The sequence below is a fragment of the Galeopterus variegatus genome, unplaced genomic scaffold, assembly GCF_000696425.1.
Source record: "Galeopterus variegatus unplaced genomic scaffold, G_variegatus-3.0.2 Scaffold3562, whole genome shotgun sequence".
Classification (NCBI taxonomy): domain Eukaryota; kingdom Metazoa; phylum Chordata; class Mammalia; order Dermoptera; family Cynocephalidae; genus Galeopterus; species Galeopterus variegatus.
The window spans coordinates 95,829-101,146 of record NW_007729673.1 but is presented as its reverse complement, the minus strand read 5'-3'; the positions used below and the strand labels follow the sequence as shown (position 1 = coordinate 101,146).

At 48.2% G+C, this 5,318-nt stretch overlaps 1 pseudogene; it reads left to right on the top strand.

Annotated features, from left to right (window-relative positions):
* Nucleotides 1–3,471, top strand: part of LOC103601038 — a 49,432-nt pseudogene extending 45,961 nt beyond the window's left edge.
* Nucleotides 3,472–5,318: the final 1,847 nt, after the last annotated feature.

Below are 5,318 nucleotides of genomic sequence, written 5' to 3'. Positions count from 1 at the left end.
AAAAAAAAAAAAAAAAAAAAAAAAAAAAAAAAAAAAAAAAAACTATTAGAAGAAAACAAAGTAGTGAATCTTCATAACCTGGGATTTTGCAATGGTTTCCTGGATGTAGCTCTCAAAGCATGGCCAATGAAAGAGAAAACATAAATTGGGCTCATTGAAATTTAAAACATATGGGCTTTTAAAAGTCACCATCAAGAACATGACGGCCACAGGCCTGTGACTTCAAAGAGGGAGCTGAGGCCAGACAGGAGGGCGGCAGCTAGTCCCAAACCCAGGCTGGCCTCCCTTCCCACAGCCTCCCCGTCTCCAGCAGGCGGCCCTGCCCTTCCCCCAACAGCCCGACTAGCGACTAGTGTGGTTACAGCAGCTGCGTGGCCAAAAAGGGGGAAATGCTGGAGCTGAGGCTCAAGTCATCCGTGGGGGCTGAGCCCACTGTCTACCGGTGGCTGCTGCCAGTCTACGACAAACATCACGATGCTGCTCACGAAATCATTAAGACCATCCAATGGATCTGTTAAGAAATCCCAGCTCTCAAGTTCGCTATGGAGAATTACTTTAATTGACTATGATACTGAAAGTTTTGAAAGCATGCAGAGGCTCTGCAACAAGTACAACCGGGCCACTGACAGCATCCACCAGCTGTGGAAGGGCACCATGCAGCCCATGAAGCTGAATAAATGGCCATCCAACAGGCTGCTATGGCACATCCTGTAGCAAGTGGGCAACCACTCGGTGATGGACCAGAGAAGCTCAAAAACTAGGAGCCCTTCTCCCTGGAGGCTCACAGGGAGACCTCCTTTGACCTGGTTACCCAGATAATTGACAAGATCAAGATGACTGAGGATGACCTGTTTGTGTACTTGAGCACTGATGTGGGCCAGGTCATGCTCCAGATTGTGCTCCAGGTCATGCTCTAGGTTACCAATGGCAAACATCACTGTGGCGTGGAGAAAGTAGACATCCCAGCCAAGTACCAAGAGTTCGGAAGTGGATGAAATGGTATGGAATAAAGCATGCAGAATACACACTGGAAAGGGATGATGTCTGAAGAGTGGAGAGAGTGGATCACCAGCACCAGTGTTATATTTGTGAATAACTTTGCCTTTGGTCCTAAGATGGATCACCAGCTGAAGGAACAATTTGCAAAATGAAGGAAGGTGGCAGAATCATGTCCGTGGAAACTTTTGTACCTGTAAACATCAGAATAAACAGTAGAAACTTGAGTGACATCGGCATCATCATGCGGGTTGTGGAGCTGTTGCCTCCGAAGGGTGCAGTGTCATAGAGGAGGAAGCTGGTTTCCTACTATTTACACACTATCGGCTGGACCATACTTGAAAACTATATTTCTAGTCTGAAAACTCTAAAACTCGGGAGAACAAGAGGCGGCTCAGCAGCAGCACAAGAACAAGAGCAACATGACCACCCCTACCTGTGTCCCTGAGAGCACAGATGCTCCCCTGGATTCTGGAAGATAAAGCGGGAGCAGCCACCATCAAAAAACCACCTCCAAAGCCTGGAAGATGTGGGTCTCCCAAGAAAATGAATACTGCAAACCCTCAGCGCAAGCCCAAGAAGAACCAAACTGCACTGGATTTCCTGAATGCTCAAACCTTGTCTCAGACAGCATCCGCCTCGCCCCAGGATGTGTACATGTCACCTCATAGCCCACTTTCTCAGCATTCAGCAGCAATCCCCCAACCTGCTGCCAATGGTGCCCACTCCTCCCGTGCTGCAGAAGCTGCTAGAATCCTTCAAGATTCAGTACCTGCAGTTCCTGGTGTACACAAAGATCCCTTAGTACAAGGCAAACCTGCAGTGGCTGCTGGACCAGGAGAAGAAGAATGCTCAGTTACTGGGCACAACACAGCAGCTCTTCAGCTACTGTCAGGCCACGAAGGAGGAGATCAGGAGGCTCTTCCAGCAAAAACTGGATGAGTTGTGCGTGAAGGCCCTGACCTACAATGACCTGATCAAAGCTCAGGAGATTTCTGCTCATAACCAGCAGCTACAGTAGCAGTCAGAGCAGCTGGAGAAAGGCAACAGTGAGTTCAAGAGCCAGAGCCTGCAGCTGCTCGAGGCTTGCTGTGAAGAGCTGAAGCTAAACTGGTCCATGCTGTCCCTGGAGAGCCTGCTGAAGGAGAAGCAGGCCCTGAAGAGCCAGATCTTGGAGAAGCAGAGGCACTGCCTGGAGCTGCAGGGAGCACTGTGGAGCTGGAGAAGAGCCAGCAGCAGCAGGAGCTCCTAAACCTCAACTCCTGTGTGCTGCCCGACCACGCCCTATCACTGCACCTGCACGGGAAAGTCACCCTGGGCCCTGAGCTGGAGGCCAACCCTGGCAGGCTTTATCTGGAGCTGGACTGCACCATGTTTTCTGTGCCTCATTTGAGCAGGATGAACCCAGAACTCCATGAACAGCAATATGGCCAGCTGTGAGCTGTGCAGCGCGCTAAGCCGGCCCTCATCCAAGCAGAACACCTCCCCAGTGGACCAGGAGGCTGTATTCTGCACTCCCGGCCACAGCAGCTGGTCATAGCTGGACACGCTGTCCAGCCTGACCCAGCCTGACTACACCAGGCTCTCCCCAGCCAAGATCATGCTGAAGAGGCACCTGAGCCAGGACCACACCGACTCCAGCAAGGCAGCTGCCAGCAAGCTGCACCCGTGAGCTGAGCACACCAAGGAGAACGGTCTTCCCCACCAGAGCCCCAGGCTGTCCAACAGTATGAAGCTGAGCTCCCAGAACCTGTGGCCCCAGTCACCCAGGGCCTTGCAGATAGCAGTGGAGAAGAGCAGCAAGAAGGGACTGAGGAAGCAAGCCCATGGCAGCAGCAGGGAGACCATCATCAGCCTGCCCATCAGCATCCCACTGAGCATGGTGCAGCCCAACAGCATCCCCCTGGCCAGTGTGATCCTGCCAAGCCCTGCCAAGAAGAGGAACACTCCCAGTCCTATGTGCTGCCCCAAGACTTCTCCTTCACACTTGAAAAGCAGATAGGTGCTAATGCCCACGGTGTTGGTAGCAGTGCTACTGGAAGCAAAAGCCTTGCCCTGGCTCCCGCAGGCTTCTCTTAGGCCAGTTCAGTGGCCATCAGTGGGGCTCTGGACAGCAGCCTGGCACCCCTGGCCTCTGGTGCCCAGCTGGCTGTCTTTGACAAGTCTTTCAGCTCTGGGAGACTCTTCACCACCTTGAGGTCCTGCAGTTTGACACTACAGGCCAACCTTAGCTCAGTAGCCAGCTCGTCTGTGCTGCAGTCCTTGTTCACCTCTGTTGCGGGTGCTGCATGGGCAACTTTTCCTCTGGGGTGGCTGGTGGAACAGTTGGAGGTAACCATTTCCTACCTCAGCCATGCTCTATGCAAGAACAGTGTGAACCAAGGCTCCTGCTACACATGCTCGCCGGCCTGCCAGCTCTACCCACCCTGGACAGCAGAGACAGAAAGGCCAGCAGGACTTGGAGTTTTAGTGTGAATCCGCACACACCTGCAGGAGAGGCTGGGACGGGTCCAGTTTGTAGTGACCATAGTTTTAGATAAAGTATTTATTGTTGTTGTTTTTTTTTAAAAAAAGTAAAAGACACCATCAAAAAAGTGAAAAGACAAAATAAAAAGTGAGAAAATATTTGCAAGTCATTATCTGATAAGGAATTGGTATGTATCTGGAATATATAAAGAATTCTTACAACTCAACAATAAAAAGGCAAATAACCCAGTCAAAATGACATAAATAAATATTTCTTCAGAGAACATATACAAATGGTCAATAAGCACATGAAAGATGCTCAACAAAATTAGTCATTAAGGAAATACAAATCAAAGTCACATACCATTTCATTCCCACAAGGATAACTGAAAGCAAAAAGACAGAAAATAACAAGTGTTGACAAGGATTAGAGGAACTAGAACTCGCATTACTGGTGGGATTGTAAAATAGTTCAGCCACTGAAAAATTGATCAGTTCAGGGTCACGATTCCATTCTTCCCTAAGAAAGATGAAGGTTTTTCAGCTTTTCGTTTTAAGGGAGAGAGGGTCAATCATGTAAAATGCAAGAATCAAGTGTTTGTGTGTGTGTGTGTGTGTGTGTCTGAAAGAAGTAGTATTTACTGTGTGCCAGACACTGAATCAAGACCTTTTTAAGACCTTTTTGTATATCATCTCATTTACTTCTCAGAGCAAACTATGAGATATATTCCACTATTATCCCAACTTACAAATAGAGAAAATTCCTAGGAAAATTGAATAACCTTCCCCAGATCACATAGCAAGCTAGAGGTACAACTGGGCTGACCCCAGAGCCAATCTAAGTGCACAATCCATGTGTTTCATCACTAGGCTGTGTGTGGCCTGGGCTGGGTGTCAGTTTGCACATGATTTCCATTGGAAACAATTATTGAGTGCTAACTATGTGCCAAGCATTTTTTATCTTTTAACTCACTTCATCTTTGCAATTCTCTGTGAGATAGATAACTTTACTATCTTCATTATACAAATGAGGAAACTGAGGCACAGAGAGGTTAAATAAACTTCCCAAGGTCACACAGCTAATAAGTGGTGAAAATGGATTTTGAATCACACTATTTGGCTCAAGATTCCAAACTTCTATTACCTAGCATCACCTCATTGTAGGAGAAATTATCTAACAGAATATAACCCAGGCTCTCCTGAGCATAAAGAAGTATGAAAAAGTTACCAAGTTCTTTCTTTAAATCAGCCCTTTTAAATTCAGCCCTAAACTGAATAAGGAATATAATACTCTGACATGAGAATGCCCCAATGCCATTTCCCAGACTGACCACTCAGGGCCTGACAATCAGCAAACCTCCCCACAGCAGTCACCGTGTCCTTATCTCCCACTCTCCCCTCCGAAATTCCTCTACCATCCCATAAAGATCTCTTTTCTCCTCTCTCAGTCCACGAGGGTGTCCTAGGAGCAATTCTTGGCCCGATTAATGTAAGAAACACTAAGAGGCAGGCATCTAGCCCATACAAGTTGACCCCTATCTCCTCATTTACCCCCCCCCACCACCACCACCATCACGTCACGCTTCCTCTGGCCTGGGGCCTGTTCATCTAGAACATGAAAACTCACTCAGAACAAGAGCCATGGCCTGGGAGGGACAGTGGTAACAGGAGAATTTCCAGATGAATAAGACAATCTTCAGGTTTTTCTGTTTTTTCAGCCCACCATGTCTTCCCACACTTTTCTTCAGTGAGCACCTTTCCTTATGAGAAAACAGTCCTGCTTTCTCTCCCCAGAGTGGCCACACTGTAGGAAACCACACACTGACCTATATGTCGAATTGGCCCTGACATATGTG